This window comes from Arvicola amphibius, chromosome X (genome assembly GCF_903992535.2).
Source record: "Arvicola amphibius chromosome X, mArvAmp1.2, whole genome shotgun sequence".
NCBI lineage: Eukaryota > Metazoa > Chordata > Mammalia > Rodentia > Cricetidae > Arvicola > Arvicola amphibius.
The window spans coordinates 36,504,892-36,522,897 of NC_052065.1; the positions used below are offsets into that span (position 1 = coordinate 36,504,892).

The 18,006-nt window shown below is 38.2% G+C and overlaps 1 pseudogene; it reads left to right on the forward strand.

The window, feature by feature from the left end:
• The first annotated feature begins 393 nt into the window (after positions 1-393).
• On the forward strand, positions 394-1,342 carry LOC119805320 (annotated as a pseudogene).
• Positions 1,343-18,006: the final 16,664 nt, after the last annotated feature.

Here is an 18,006-nt window from a genome sequence, read left to right on the forward strand (position 1 = left end):
ACTAGTTTTAGGAATATCATCTCACACTTTCTAGCAAGGCAGAGAGATAAGGGAGAAGGGCAAGGTCTGCCAATGTCACATGCTCAAGTGAACTTGTGTCCTTTTAATTTTAGTGATTATTTTTGAACCAAACTTGAAACTCTAGCTTAAATAATGATTTTTCTTGTTTTTCATTCTAGTTTGATACTTTTAAGAAAAGTTTTATTTCAGTTTTAGTCACATATATGTAAGTGTGTCTGTGCAAGCATATGCCACATATGTGGGTGTCCAAGAAAATCAAAGGTACAGTTCCATCTGTAGCGGGAGCGGAGAGCAGACCCCAGAGAGCCCTGAGAACCCCACCGCCGCCACCCGCAGCCGTTGCCGCCGGCCCCAGTTACTACCACAGCAACCATGAGCAGCGAGGCCGAGCGAGACCCAGCAGCCACCCACTGCCCAGCCCTGGCCCTCAGCGCTACCGACACCAAGCCCGGCTCCACAGGCAGCGGCACAGGGAGTGGCGGCCAGGGCCGGCGAGGACAAGAAGGTTATTGCAACTAACGTTTTGGGAACAGTAAAATGGTTCAATGTAAGGAACGGATAAGGTTTCATCAACAGGAATGACACAAGGGAAGACGTATTTGTACACCAGACTGCCATAAAGAATAACCCCAGGAAGTATCTTCACAGTGTAGGAGATGGAGAGACTGTGGAGTTTGATGTTGTTGAAGAAGAAAATGGTAAGAAGGCAGCAAATGTTACAGGCCCTGGTGGAGTTCCAGTTCAAGGCAGTAAATATGCAGCAGCAGACCGTAACGATTATAGATGTTACCCACGGCGTAGGGGTCCTCCTCGTAATTACCAGCAGAATTACCAGAATAGTGAGAATGGGGAAAAGAACAAGGGATCAGAAAGCGCTCCTGAAGGGCAAGCCCAACAATGCCGGCCCTATCGCAGGCGAAGGTTCCCACCTTACTATTTGCAGAGACGCTATGGGCATCGACTACAGTATTCCAACGCTCCTGTGCAAGGAGAAGTGATGGAGGGTACTGACAACCAGGGTGCAGGAGAGCAAGGTAGACCAGTGAGACAGCATATGTATTGGGGTTACAGACCACAATTTCACAGGGGCCCTCCTCGCCAAAGACAGCCTAGAGAGGATGGCAATGAAGAGGACAAAGAAAATCAAGGAGAGGAGACCCAAGGTCAGCAGTCACCTCAACGTCGGTATTGCCGCAACTTCAATTACCTACGCAGAAACCCAGAGAATCCTAAACCACAAGATGGCAAAGAGACAAAAGCAACTGATCCACCAGCTGAGAATTCGTCCTCTCCCGAGTCTGAGCAGGGTGCTGCTGAGTAAATGCCGGTTTACCATCTCTACCATCATCCGGTTTGGTCATTTAACAAGAAACGAATATGAAATTCCAGTTGAAGACCTTAAGTGTTTGCTTTTTGCCCGTTGACCAGATATGCTAGAACTATCTGCATTATCTATGCAGCATGGGGTTTTTATTATTTTTACCTAAAGATGTCTCTTTTTGGTAATGACAAATGTTTTTTTGTTTTTTTTTTTTTTTTGTTTTTTTGTTTTTTTTTTTGGTCTGTTTTTTTTCTCAATATACCTTTAATGGTTTTTAAATTGTTTCATATCTGGTCAAGATAAGATTTTTTAACAACTTCATTTTTAATTTGTAATAAAAAATTTACAACTTGAATTTTTCCAAAAAGTCAACAAACTGCAAGCACCTGTTAATAAAGGTCTTAAATAAATAAAAAAAGAAAGAAAATCAAAGGCTTCAGATTCCTGGAGAGTTGTGAATCATATGACATGGGTTATAGGAGTCAAACTTTGAAGAATAATACTTTCTTAATAGCTGTGGCATCTGTTCAGTTTCACAGTCTTGATACATTTGAGATGTAGCATTTAAAGATTTAAGTTTTAAGTGCATTTTGAATTTTTTATATGCACAAACACTCAGCAATTTAAAAATCAATGAATACTTTTTATTTGCATGTGTATGGTGGCAAAGATTAAAATTTAATATTTTCAGTATTAAAATCATTTTCAGATATAGAGTTTATAGAATTTGCAAATATTTAGTTTTCTTACTCTTAATGTTTTTTTCCTATGTAGAAGTATTTTGTTGTGGTTGTTGTTGTTTTGTTGTTCTTGTTCATTTGTCTACCTTGTCTTTTGAATTGATAGGCAATGATTTTTTTGTGTCATATTCAAGATGTTAATTGTCATGCCAATATCATGAAGATTTCTTTCTATGTTCTTTTTTGACTAATAGCATTAATGATTTCAAGTCTTTAATCCATTTTAGGTTCTTATTTTCCCCTGTTGTGACAAGTTCCCAGTAACTAGAATGGCAGGAAGCAAACTGGATGATGGGTACATATGTGGTGAAAGAATGGACAAAGAGAAACTATTTTAGAGTAAATTTTATTGTTTAGTTTGCAACTTTCCTTCACAATCCAAATGCATTCTACCTTTATATTCTTTTAGAAAAAATGGGAACTCCTCCTTGCCACTGTTGATTTCTGCTTCCCCCAAATTCTTTTCCTAAGTGATTAGAATTTATGGAAGTTTCCTAAAGTAAGTTATCTACTTTTCTCATTATTTTTTACCTTAAGTACAATAGAATTGCCTATGAAGTTTTTTTTTTTTGGTTGCTGTTGCTGTCTCTGCCATACCCCCCAAAGACATAGTCTCACTTTGGAGCTCTGGTTTTCCTGGAACTCACAATTAAAAAATGGGATACAGAAGTAAACAGAGAATTCTCATCAGAAGAATTTCAAAAGGATGAAAGACACTTCAGGAAATATTCCACATCCTTAGCTACCAGAGAAATGCAAAACAAAACAACTCTGAGATTCCATCTTACACCTGTCAGAATGGCTAGGATCAAAAACACCAATGATAGCTTATGCTGGAGAGGATGTAGAGTAAGGAGAACACTCATCCGTTGCTTGCGGGAATGCAAACTTGTACAACCACTCTGGAAATCAGTATGGCAGTTTCTTGGAAAATTGGCAATCAACCTACTACAGGACCCAGCAATACCACTCTTGAACATATACCCCAAAGATGCTCAATAATACTGGAAAGACGTATGTTCTACTATGTTCATAGCAGCATTATTTTTAATAACCAGAACCTGGGAAAGATGTCCCTCAACTGAAGAATGGTTAAAGAAAATGTGGCACATTTCCACATTACAATATTACTCAGCAGATTTTTTTTAAAGAGAGAGAACTTGAATTTTGCATGCAAATGGATGGAATTAGAAACGTCATCCTGAGTGAGGTAATCCAGACCCAAAAGGTTGAATATGGTATGTACCCACTCATAAGTGGGTAATAGCTATAAAGAAAGGATATTGAGCCTATCATTCATGATCCTAGAGAAGCTATGTAACAAGGTGAACCATAAAAAATATAGATCCATTTGGAAGTTAGACAAGATCACCTGACAAAATTGGGAACATTAGTGTTCTCGGGAAGGTAGAAGGGGAAAAAGATGGGAGAAGGGGAGGAGTGAGGAGAACCTGAGAGAATGGGATATTCAAGATGGAAGAACAGAGATGAGAGCAAGAAAAGAGATATCTTGATTGAGGGTGCCATTATGGGGTTAGCAAGAAACCAGGCTCTAGAGAAATTCCCAGGAATCCACAATGATGACCCCAGCTAAGACCCTAAGCAATAGAGGAGAGGGTGCCCAAACTGGCCTTGCCCTGTAATCAAACTAATGGATTTCTTAAGTATCACCACAAAACCTTCATTTAACAACTGATGGAAACAGAGTCAGAGACCCACATTGGAGCACTTGGCTGAGCTCCCAAAGTCCAGTTGAAGAGTGGGAGACGTGAGATTATTAGCAAAGTGGTCAAGACCATGATGGGGACACCCACTGAAACAGTCTACCTGAGGTAATGGGAGCTCACCAACTCCAGCTGGATAGGAAAGGAACAAGCATAGGACCAAACTAGTCCCTCTGAATGTGGTCGAAAGTTGCATGGCTGGGGCAGACTGAGGAGCCACTGGCACTGGCACCCAAATTTATCCCTACTGCTTGTATTGGCCTTTTGGGAACCTATTCTCTTTGGATGTATATTTTGCTCAGCCTAGATATAGTAGGGAGGGCCTTTGACCTTTTCCCAAAACAATGTGCCTTACCCTCTCTGAGGAGTGGATGGGGGTAGGGAGGTAATTGGAGGGAATGGGAGAAGGGGAGGGAGTGGAAACTTGGATTGTATATGTATAATGAAAACATGATGTTTGTTTTCTTTTTTAAAACAATAAATATAAAAAAGAAATTTTGTAATGGGTGAAAAGAAATTTTTCATAAATTTAATCGAGTGTGATAATCTTTATTTCTCTTATATGTAATTTTTGTCAATAATGCAGCTGTGTAGCTAGCTTTGCTCTTGTACTCGTCCCTGTAAGGCTTGTTGTACCAATTGTTGGCATTCGGGCAGGTAAGAATAGATGTGACTTCAAGTTAAAATACAGGTGTCCATGGGAAGTCATCTTTCATCTTGGAAAGTTTCTGTGACAAGTGCTCACATAGCACACTTTGTGTGAGTGTGTTTGTGAGACTGAAAAGCCTCACTGCCACTTCGTAAATCCTACATCACCTGGCTCATACAATAAAGCAGGGTGGCAAAGCCTGGACACTCAATGATTTGGAAGGAGCAGCAGTGACTGTGGGATCCCTCTTATAATTTAAAAACATCAGGAAAGAAGACATGCCATACAACAGGGCTCTCATGAGAAGTTTGTTGGAACAGGTGAGAGAAGGGACAGAAAAGGGAACAGGGAAGGGGACAGAGAGGGAGGCAGAGACCATTTCCTTGGGAAAAGTGTGTGTGTGTGTGTGTGTGTGTGTGTGTGTGTGTGTGTGTGTGTGTGTTTGAGAGAGAGAGGGGGAGCGGGAGGGAGAGGGAGAGAGAGAGATATGGGGAAAGAGACAGAGTCAGAGAAACATGCCAAGAAGCAGAGTGAAAGACAGAGGAGATGGGAGGTGGACAAGTCCTACCTTTTAAAAAGTAACATTGTAAATGTGCACTGGAGGTGCTCTTATTAGTTGCAACTGAGGATGTGTCCTGTCAAAACCCTAAGGGCAGGCCAATAGAGATGCCTGAATACTAACAATTCTGTTTTTATGATAAAATTCAATCCTGACTAGATGTGAACCTATGACCAGGAGGGCTTCAAGACGCTTGAGGCATGTCTGTATTTAGAACTATCAGGCATATGAAGTGTCGTGGATAGCTGGTATTTATATACAAACCAGGAGATTGTCCCAAAAGGGAGGAATAAAGATGAAAAGGAGGTTGTATATGCTGATGTGAGACAAAATAAAATTAGGTAGATGGATTAGTTACTTTTATGTTGCTATAATAAAACACCATGCACAAATTGTCTAATGGAAGAATTTATTTTAGTTTACAATTTTGAAGGGAGAATTTCCTAGGATGAAGAAGATGCATGGGAGTAGGTGGCTGGAGCATGAAGCTGAGAGGTCACATCTTTAATCAAAATTACAAAGGAGAGAGTCAGGTACGGGAGAGAAAGAAAGAATATTGGCAGTGGGGTGAGGCTGTAAACTATCAAAGTCTGACTGATGATGATTCACTACCTCCTGCATTACCACCCCAAACAGTGCTATGGAGAAACAAGTGTTGACATATGTGATATGTGTTCCTTATGCGGGACATTTCCTTCAAACAACTTTCTACTCCCTGACCCCATAGGCTCATGGACATGTCATATTGCAGAACATATTTACTTCAACTTCCAATGTCCCCATAGTCTTTTGCAATCTCAACACTCTTAAAAGTTCAAAGTTCAAAGTCTTCTGGGTCTCAAGGCAATCTTAAAGACTTCGTTTAAAATAAAATAACATAAAAAACAAATAACATATTTCCAACACACAATGGCCCTGCTCCACAGTTGGAAATTATATCACCAGAACTAGGCATTATGTAAAAATCCAATCCTATAAACTGTAAAATAACATTAAATGCTAAGCAAGTGACAGATATGTGAGAAAACAATTTAACCTGTTTTTTAATTAAAAATTTTCCTTCATGTGATTTTATATGCATATTTACATAAATATGTATGTGTGTGAATATTTATTAATACATTTTTTGTAGCCTAATAATAGGTTTTTCCACCAATGCTGTAAGCTAGATCAAGGTAAATTTAAAAAGTAAAAGAACAGATTTATTTGAGCAAAGCAAATCCTGGGTGAGTTCTTCACTTCCAGAGACTGAGGCTGGAGAAGTCACAGGATGTTATATAGCCTGTAGGAAAGGGATGATGATATGTCCACCACAAGCTGGGTTTATGCCCAAGTATGGTAAAAAACTGAACACTTTAGGCAGGTACATAGACTGTTGGAGTCTTCAGTGGAAGAGCTGCCATAGCTGCCAAAAAATGTGAAACTGGATTTTTGGGTTCCTTTTCTTGGTTGGAGATTATATGAGAGGGCAGGTTTTGGAGAGAGATGAGTCTTTTCTGATTGTGCAGGAGAGAGCTAAAGGTTCTAACCAAATATTTACCTTTAACATAATTGACTTTATGTCAATATAGCTACCATTCTGTAATATTCATAAGCTAATAGATACTATAATTAGAATTAATAATTGTAAATGTCCTGAGCCAGAGACCTCAGCCTGAGCAAGCCAGAGGTAGTGAACCTACACAAAAGCAGGCCTGAGCTAGTGACCTTCAGAGGAGCAGGACCAAGCCAGCAACCTCTACAATAGCAGGCCAGAACCAGTGACCTCCACAGGAGCAGATACAAGGGAGTGAAAGCTGAGGGAGCAGGCCTGAGCCAGAAACCTCTGTGGGACCAGGTGTGAGTCAAGGACCTCAGAGTGAGCAATCTCAAGACAATGACCTCCATTGGAGCAGGCCTGAGACAGTGATCTCTGTCAGAGCAGGTCTAAGGTAGCAACCTCAGTGGTAGCAACCCCAAGCAAGCAACCTCCATGCGAACATGGCCAGAAGACTCCTGGGATTGCAGAGCAAACCTTGGGAGCACTGAGCAACCTCTGGGAGCACAAATAAACCTCCAGGGTAAATGGAACCATGGCCTTGACTGCACCATGAGGAGGAACCATCTGAGACATGGATCCACTGACACATGGAAAACTGATCACCAGAAATACAAAACCAGCTAAACCAATCAGAGGAAAAATGGGTAGACAAGGTAAGAACATATGCAACACCACAAAGAGTAACACAATACAAACAAAAACTAGTGATTCTAAAGCAGCAGTACTTGGATATCCAAACAGAGATTAAGCAGAAGAAAATGACCTAAATTTAGGAGAATGTTTGAAGCCCTTAAAAAGGAAATGAAAAATTCCCTCAAAGAAATGGAAGAAAAGACAAGCAAAAAATTGGAAATCAATAAATTCTATAAAGAAAACCAAGAAACACAATCAAACAGATTAAAAAAAAACTATATGAGATTGAAAATCAAAATAGAGCCAATAAAGAAAACACAAACTGGGGGGGGTAATTATAGAAATGGAAATTATGAGAAAATTATCAGGAACCATGACTACAAGCATAAACAGCAGAATACAAGATATGGAAGAGAGAACCTCAAGTGCTGAAGATACAATAGAGGAAATAGACTCAGTAGTCAAAGAAAACATTAAATCTAACAAAAGCTTAATATAAAATATCCAGAAAATATGGGACACCATGAAAAGACCAAACCTAAGAATAATAAGTATAGAAGGAGCAGTTCAACTCAAAAGCACAGCAAATATATTTAACAAAATCATAGAAGAAAACTTTCCCAACCTAAAGAAAGATATGCCTATGTAGACACAAGAAGCTTACAGAACACCAAATAGACTGGATTAAAAAAAAAAGAAGGGTCCCCTTTTCCACATAATAGTCAAAACACTAAGCATACAGAATAAAGAAAGAATAATAGGAGTGGCAAAGGAAAAGGCCAAGTAACATATAAAGGCAGACCTATCAAAGTTACACCTGACTTCTTACTGGAGACAAAGAAAGACAGAACATCCTGGTCAAGTGTTATGCAGACATCAAGAGAGCATGGATGCCAGCCCAGACTACTATACCCAGCAAAATTTTCAATCACCATAGAAGGATAAAACAAGTTATTCTATGACAGAACCAGAATTAACCAATACCTAGCCACAAACCCAGCCCTACACAAAGTACTAGAAGGAAGACTCCAACCCAAGGAAGTTGGCTACATCAACAAAAACACAGACAATTTATTATCTCACAGCAGTAAATATCAAAGAAAGGGAAAACATACAAATTGACATCACCAACAATGAAAACTAAATTAACAGGAGATAGCAATCACTGACCATTAATATTCTTAATATAAATGGACTCAATTCACCTATAAAAAGACACAGACTAACAGATTAGATAGGAAAACAGAATCCATCCTTCTGCTGCATACTAGAAACACACTTTAATCTCAAAGATAGTCATCACCTCAGAGTAAAGGGTTGAGAATTTTTTCCAATAAAACCAACCTAAGAAAGAAGCTGCTGTAGCTATCTTAATATCTAACAAAATAGAATTCAAACTAAAATCAATCAAAAGAGACAAAGACGGACATTTCACATTTGTCATAGCAAAAATCCATCAAGAGGAAATCTCAATACTGAACCTTAATCTTCAAATACAAGAGTACCCTCAAATGTAAAAGAAACCCTACTAAAGATTAAATGACACATTAAACACCACACAATAATAGTGGGAGATTTCACCACTCCACTTTCACCACTGGACAGGACTATCAGACAGAAAATTAACAGAGAAATAAGGGAACTAACAGGTGCTAGGACTCAAATGGACTTACCAGACATCTATGGAACATTTTATACAAACAGAACAGAATATACCTTCTTCTCAGCAACTCATGGAACCATCTCAAAAATTGACCACATAGTAGGTAACAAAGTAAACCTCAACAGATACAAAAAAATTGGAATAACCCTAGGTATCTTATCAGTTCACCATCGCTTAAAATTAGAATTCAAAAGCAGCACTATTTTCATAAAGCCCATAAACACATGGAAATTAAACAATGCTCACCTAAGTTCTCATCAATGTGTCAAGGAAGAAATGAAGGAAGAAATTAAAGACTTGCTAAAATTCAATGAAAATGACCACACAACATACCCAAAATTATGGTAAACAATGAAAGGCAGTGTTAAGAGGAAACTTCATAGCATTAAAAGCCTACATTAAAAAGGTGGAAAAGCCAAAACTAGTGAGTTAGCAGAACATCTAAAAACTCTAGAACAAAGAGAAGCAAACTCACCCAGGAGAACTAAATGGCAGGAAATAATCAAATTGAGAGCTGAAATCAACAAAATAGAAACAAAAAATAAAAACAATACAAAGAATCAATGAGACAAAGAGTTGGTTCTTTCAGAAAATCAACAAAATAAGCAAACCTTTATCCAAACTAATTAAAAGGCAGAGAGAATATCCAAATTAACAAAATTAGACAGAGGGCTGATTTCTAATATATTCAGTGTACTCAAGAAATTGGTCATCAAAAGAACAAATAGTCCAATAAAATATTGGGTATAGACATAAACAGAGAAATCTAAAATAACTGAAAGACATTTTAGGAAATGTTCAACATCCTTAGCCATCAGAGAAATGCAAATCAAATCAACTCTGGGGTTCCATCTTATACCTGTCAGAATGGCCAAGTTAGAAATCACAGATGACAACTTATGCTAGAAAGGATGTTGGGTAAAGGGAATACTCCTCAGTTGCTGGTGGGAGTGCAAACTGGTACAGCCACTTTAGATAGCAAAGTTGCAATTTCTCAGAAAATTAGGAAACAACCTTCTTCAAGATCCAGCAATACTACTTTGGGGTATATACCCAAAGGATGCTCAATCATAAAAGAAGGACAAGTGCTCATAGTAACATTGTTTGTCATAGCCAGAACTTGAAAACAACCTAAATGCCTCTTGACCAAAGAATGACTAAAGAAATGTGGTAATTTACACAATGGAGTAATACACAGCAGAAAAATAATGACATTTTGAAAATCTCATGCAAATGTATGGATCTAGAAAACATCATATTTATTGAGGTAACCCAGACCCAGAAAAACAAATGTCATTAGAACTCACTCTTAAGTGACTTTTAAACATACAGCAGCAATAATCAGCCTATAATTCACAATCCCAGAGAACCTAGACAACAATGAGGACCATAAGGGTGACATACATAGAACTACTCTTTGCGGGAAGTAGAAAAAGACAAGATATCCTGAGTAAATTGGGAGCATGGGATCATGGGAGAGGGTAAAATGAAAGGAGGGAGAAGGAAGGGGAATGAAGAAAAACATATAACTCATTAAAAACAATAAAAACATTAAAAAGGAATTATAAATGTGACCTAAATGTTGTATCATGGATGTTTTGAATATAATATGGGTCATCTATTGAAAAGCTGAACACATCCTGGTTTTCATATTGTACTTTTATTTTAAAAATGATTTATTAATTTATCCATCTATCATTTATTTATTTACTTATTTGTTATTTATTTGTATGAGTGTCTTACCTGCATTAATGTATTAGTATTATGTGGATGAAATCTATACTGACGTCTGAAGAAAATATTAGAGTAATAGCAAGTTGTGAGCTGTCACATGGGTACTAGGAATAAACTGCTGTCCTCTTCAGAAGTATCAAGTACTCTTAACTTCAAAACTATCCCTCCAACCTTCATATTGTCCTTATTAAGAATACTGCAGCTCTTTTTATAAATTTAATGACAGTTATGGAATATTATGTTAAATATATAAATATGTATTACATTTGCTTATGCTGCCTTTATTTAACAGTGTAAAGATGTGTTGCTTTGCATGATTAAGGCATCTGATTTATCTGATGAAGCTGAATGGCAAATAGCTAGGCAGTAGCATGACAGGCAATGCAGGTTAGGCAGAGGGAATAAGTAAAAGGAGGAATGTAGGCTCAATAGAAGAGGAAAATGAGTGAGAAAGAAGATGTTCAGTGCCAGCCAACCAGGCAAACACTTGCCAGCCAGGCAGGGAGAAGGACATGCAGAATGAAAGAAATGTAAAAAGCCCTGAGGCTAAACATAGATGAAGAGAAATAGGTTAAAATAAGTCATAAGAGCTAGTGTTACAAGCCTAAACTAAGGCCCAGTATTTATAACCAATAATAAGTCTCTGTGTCATTATTTGGGAGCTGGTTGGTGACCCAAAAGAAAACATGCTACAGATGACTTTTCATCCTACTTTACCATTCTTGAAATAGAAATGCATTTTTTGTTTATATTCACTATATGAGAAAAAGATGTCTATTGTTATGCACTTTTTTGGAGTCAGGGTCTCTCTACATGTATAGCCCTGGCTGACCTGGAACTCAGGCTGGCCCTTGAACTCACAGAGATTCAGCTGCCTCTGCTTCCCCAGTGCTGGAATCAAAGGCATGTGCCATCATGCCTGACAGATGCACAGTATGTTAAATTAAGACCCATCAATAATTTAAATCTTCTATAGCAGTTTAATGAATAATGCAAAATAAATAGGCAAAAGAGAAAAAGTGGCAAAAAGTACTTTTCCTAAATTTATCCATTTGTAACACACCACATTTATTCCATAATCCTTTAAAAACACTTATTTGATGTGCATGGATGTGAGATCTTGAGAGTATTATGTATGTGTACCATATGCATGCTGGAGCTGAAGAACCCACAAAGCTCAAAGACAGCTTCAAATCCCTTATAACTGGAGTTACTGACAGTTATAAGTCCCCATATTCATAAGTGGGTGCTGGGAATTAAATCTGGGTCTTTTGAAAGAGTACCAAGCACTCATAACTGTTGAGCTATGTCTCCAGTTCCTTAGAACAATCCTTTGCACATACATAAACACACACACTTTTTCACTCATCTTTTTAGGAGTAATTTGTAGGCCATGACCTTTGTCCTTAAATACTTCAGGGAATATTAGTTAAAAATACTTCACCACAATATTTACTTTAGCAAACCACATAATTTAATAATATGACAATATTATTTAATTATAAAATATGGCTTCCTCTCAATTCAATTGGACAAGCATTCAATAATGACCTCTTTAGATGCATTTTTTTCTACATGGAAATCCCTTTGAGTCATCAATTTTGTCCTGGAATGTCTGGCAATAGAAAACCATTTCTAAACTTTGGGAGCTCAGTCCAGTGCTCCGATGTGAGTCTCTGCCTGTTTCCATCAGTTGCTGGATGAAAGTTCTATGGTGACATTTAAGATATTCATCAGTCTGACTACAGGGCAAGGCCAGTTCACACACACAACTTACCACTATCGTTTAGCATCTTATCTAGGGTTATCCTTGTAAACTCCTGGCAAATTCTCTAGTGCCTGGTTTCTTGCTAGCCCCATAATGGCTCCCCCAATCAAAATATTTCTTTCTTGCTCACATCTCTGTCTTTCTTCCATCTCGACTATCCCATTTCCTCAAGTTCTCCTCCTTCTTCCTCTTCCCCTTCCATCCTCCCTTTTCCACACAACCTGATGCTTCCAGTTTCATCATGTGATCTTATCTATTTCCCCTTTCCAGGTTGGTATATACATGATTTTCTTAGGGTTCACCTTGTTACTTAGCTTCTCTAGGGTATTCCTAAGTTTTCAGTAAAGGAGGCAAATGTCAAGGGATAAAATTATGAAAATTTATGCTATGTTTAGATTTGTAAAAGAAAATAGTCTGTTTAATTATTTCTCCAAATTTAAAGTGCCATTTTGTATTCTTGACAGTAATATTGAGAGTCCCTGCTACACCACCTCCTTGGCTGTTAGTCCTTGGTACTCTCAGTGTCCCAGATTTGCTATTATAAAGCTGTGTCGTTTTCTTCAGATATTTTGACACAAGGATGTGAAAAATTGACTAGCATGAGGTGAATGTGAAATCCCTCATGTGCAGCAGGCCTCATATCTAGTTTGAAAATGTGTGGGTACCTCTTAACCATGCTACTATTTCCAAACAGGCACATCTTGTAAGGTAAGTTAGTAACGTAGCACATGTTGGGTCCAGGGATCATGTAATGATGGGGCAGACACATCATCAAAGTCTATTAAACCAAAAGCAAGCTTTATTCCAGAAAAAGAAAAGAATCCCCATGGGCCAAACAAAGCTTATCATCTAGTGCTGTGATCACAGCACATTTGGGATTCTGAAATTGTGACAAAGGGGCCGCTTTGTGGTCTCTTTTATAGTAAAATTAAGCATCAAAGAGCTTTTATAACCGAAGGTCAAGCTTAAAATAACATTATATTTTAAGTTTTCCAACTTTTGTTTATAGGATATTAGAATGTTGTCTTAGATTGTTTGTAAAAGCCTGTGGCTGACACAGCTGCTTTTCACTGTCCCTGAAAGAATGCAAGACAGAGAGTAGAGTCATATAGGGAAACAGTGAAAAATTAAGGGAATATAAGCAGAGGGTCCCATAGAGACAATAGTTATCAGCTAACCTTTATACCTAGTACCTGCCTAGCAGGGAAGTGAGAGGCAGGAGACAATTGTTAAAAGTTTACCTTTGTACACAGTGGCTGCTAGGATGTCTGCTCTTAAGGTAGTGTTTGTTAAAGATTAACAGTGGCTGTCAGCTTTATTCATTTATTTATTTATTTATTTATTTATTTATACTCCCAAAATTTGTTTGGGCTTGCAACTTTATATTTCTGTGTTCCTGGACTGGACCCTTTATTTTTGTATTCCATTTCTGAACTCTTCACCATGCATATTCCAGTAAGACTATTTGATGTGGGAGAATCTTCTGTTTGTGTTGATTTCATTCGTTAATAAAGAAACTGCCTTGGCCCATTTAATAGCCAGCCCTTAGGTGGGTGGGTAGACACCTCTCCTCTCTGGGACAGTGGCCACGAAGCCAGCCACCAGGTCAGATGCGATGAAGTTCTGGCCCAAAATGAACGCAAGCTACAATCTTCCCGGTTAGGCACCACTTCGTGTTACTACACAGATTATTAGAAATGGTTTAATCAAGATGTGAGTAAGAGGCTAAAACTAATGGGCCAGGCAGTGTTTAAATGAATACAGTTTGTGTGTTGTTATTTCGGGGCATAAGCTAGCCGGTGGCTGGGAGCCGGGCGGGATAAAAAGCAGGTCTGCCCTCAGCTCCTCACTACAAAATGGCACCCATGTGGATAACTGAATCCACAGAAAGCTTGAGAAAGCTTGGGAAAGAATAGAGTAAAGCATGGCTTCTTGGTGGCAGCAATTTCTCGGGTCTGCTCTGCTTGCTAGAGGGATGCGAGCACTCTCATCTAAGAGAGGCTTCCTGACTCAGCTTTAGCTACAAAACTCTGCAGCTCTTTAAGAGGTCCTGCCACCAAACACTTAAGTGGTGGTGATGAAAAACTGACTGCATGCTTTTCAGTTTTCAGCTGTAGCAGGAAAAAAGCTGTCCCGTTTTAAAATGCCAGCTTTCTGGGCCATCCTGCCAGGGCAAACTCTGACTCTTTCAAGCAGGGGGTCCTGAGTATGGAGCTTTTGATTGTTGTTTAACACTGTTGCAGGTTGCTTGCTGGCAGGGACCTTGAAACACTGTAGAGTTGTGGCAATGAACATGGCCCTGGACAGTATCTCAGCCACAAGGCCGGAATCGCAGAAAGCTAAGAAATGGGCTGGATTTAGCTGTCAAAGTCATGGCTTCAGTTCTACCGATATTGGTGGGTAAATTAAAGACTCATGTGGTCACAAAAAGAGAGATATACAGTAAAATAAAGATTCAAAGTCGAAGAAAACATCTAAATGGTTTACAATGTGTTTAAAATATATGTAGACTAAAGATTAAAGTTCTTAAAGGTAAAAAAGATAGAAGAAAAGAAAGAAAGAAACAAAGAAAGAAAGTAGTTCGGTCTGGTACTACACACCTTTAGTCTACATATATTTTAAACACATTGTAAACCTTTAATCCCAACACTTGGGAGGCAGAGGTAGAATGACCTCTGTGACTTCAAGGTGTGGTAGCACATGCCTTTAATCCCAGTGCCTGGGAGGCAGACACAGATAGCTCTCTGTGAGTTCAAGGTGTTGTAGCACATACCTTTAATCCCAGCACTGGGAAGGCAGAGACAGAGGGATCTCTGTGAGTTCAAGGACAGCCTGGTTAACAGAGTTATTCCAGGACAAAGATATACAGAGAACTTGTCTCAAAAAAATAAAAGTAAAAATAAAAGAAATAGAGGTTAAAGTAAAGCCATATAAAGATGGAAAATACACAGAGAATCTTGATACTATATGCTATTATGCTCTCTTTGAATTTTTTGAATGCCAAGGAAGGAGCAACAGCTGCTAAAAGATATTTGTTTACAAATGCTGCTGAACTAATCCAAGATAGATATTTTGAAAATACCTTGACTTCAGAATTTGGATCTAAGGATTGGATACTTTGGAAAAGAGATTCTTCTTTTGTTTTTACAGAAAATGAGACCATATGGATTGCTTCTATCCCAATATGGTATGATAGACCACGCCCTCCTGAAAGGTTGCTGTGAACTCCCTCAAAAATTTACTTCACCCAACTGATGACTGAGATGAACCTGGCATACAGGTTACACCATAAAAGATCTGATTAACAGCGCCCCCATTCAGCAGGAAGCAGTTTGGAGAGAAATAACTATGTTCATATTTCCAAATATTATTTATAAATGTTCTTTTACATTTAAACGGGGATATAATATAGATATGAATAATTTGCATTAGTATGGATTTTAAGGTCAATTTTGTTATATGTATATGTATTTCTGCTCTTGATTAAGGTATTGTGATTATGTAGTTCATTTAAAATGTAATGTATATAGGTTGTTAATGAATAATCATCGATAATAGTCAAGCTGGTGGTCATGTTAGATTTTCTAGATATATATATATAGATATATTTTAGTTAATAGGCATTCATATCTTTCAAAGACTACAGAATATGGTATTTTAAATGTTTTAATAACTTAGGGCTTTTCATGACAATGAGAAACGTCTGCTTCTGGCAGCACCAATCTACTTCAAGAAGATGATGGGCATAGAAGAGGATCCTCATGGAGTTTGATAGCAATTTGCACAAGAAACTGCTCTTGCCTGGACTGTTGCATAAACTGGACACAAAGAACCCACAGAGAGAGGACTGCTGAACTTGCCTAAATGTGAGATTATTCTTTGGGTTTCCTGACTCATGAAAGAGCCTGTGAGACATTCTACAGGACACAATAGATACTGACTGAACTGCCTTTGAAATTTCCTGCTTCATGGAAAGGTCTCTGGATACTATGGGCCTGTAAGCTGAAGATGGATGCCTCAACGATACAGAGGAACTTTGGGTGACGCAGCAAGATGTCTCTGTGATTTCTAGAGTTTTGTAAGTTGTTTACTGCTCATTTACTTAGGCAATATTATATCCTTCTGGAGTTTTTGATGGAGCTGAAGAATAGATAGATAGTTATAGTTTTCCTTAGTTATGATAAAAGATAAAGTAGATATATATACTGTAACTGTAATTCTTACTTAATAACTGTTTTGTTATATGTAATTTTGCTGTGTTAAAGTTAAAGCCTTCTTTTTTGCTTAAACAAAAAAGGGGAAATGATGTGGGAGAGTCTTCTGTTTGTGTTGATTTCATTTGTTACTAAAGAAACTCCCTTGGCCCATTTCATAGCCAGCCCTCAGTGGGTGGAGTAGACAGAACAGGAAGAAGGAAGTGAGGTAGATGGCTCAGACAATTGCCCTGCCTCTCCTCTCTGGGACAGTCGCCATGAAGCCAGCCACCAGGTCAGAAGCAATGAAGCTCTGGCCAAAGATGCATGTACGCTAGAATCTTCCAGGTAAGGCACCACTTCGTGGTGCTACACAGATTATTAGAAATGGGTTAATCAAGATGTGAGTAAGAGGCTGAAACTAATGGGCTAGGCAGTGTTTAGATGAATACAATTTGTGTGTTGTTATTTTGGGTGTAAAGCTAGCCATGCGGGAGTAGGGTGGGATGAAAAGCAGGCCGGCCACAGCTCCTCACTACAACTATTGATGACTTTTCTTCCCTAGCAGCCTGCCTAGCAACTTCTGGCACTATGAAAGCTAGCCAGCAGGGGGAGTGTTTCCTGCTTATGGTGACATTTATTTATGTTCTGCATCCAAATTAGGTAATGACTTTAGTAATATAACCTTACTGTCTAGTTATGATATGCAAACTCGAACAATAACAATATCCTGTATTTGGGAGTGAGGGCTCTGGAGCTCTACTTAGCCATTTATATATTAAGCATTGGAAGCCCCATGATCCTTATAAACTGAAATTTCAACATATTCACTGTGTAGCTCAGGGAGAGATTTCCTACTTCCCTTCACTGCTAAAGCTGGCTCTATCAGTTCTGACTCAAGTGATTCCTCTGAAAATTAGAATTCCGAATTCTGAAAATTCGCACACTGATTTCAGAAAATTCTATTTTTTTTCTAACAGTTTTATTGGAGAGTTGTCAAAAGTTTACCAGAAAAAAAATGAAATACACCCAACATATGTCGATCCAACAAGCATTTTAACTATGCTCTGGATGTTTACAGCCAGGAATACTTGCTTCTGCCTGCCAGGAGAAACATGTTCAGAGTCTACTGAGACAACTTCATCTACAGTTTGTTAGCTATAGGGGGGAAAGTGCTTATTGAAGACTGCAACCATGATGTTGCCAATTTGAGTTTATTTATTATTTGTTCATAAAGCCTTCCAAAGAAAGTTCAGAAATATTAGTGACAGGGTAAGTTAACAGAACTATTTTTCTTATATCCTTTTATGTCAAAAGTGGCATCATTTCTAAGGCACAAAGATTCTCATCTTAAATGAAGGTTAACTCTAATATACAGCAATTCTTTCATTCCTGACAATGTTTTTTTTTATACATTAGTTAACTTGGTATTCACAATCAGAGTTCAAGCAATACATTTTA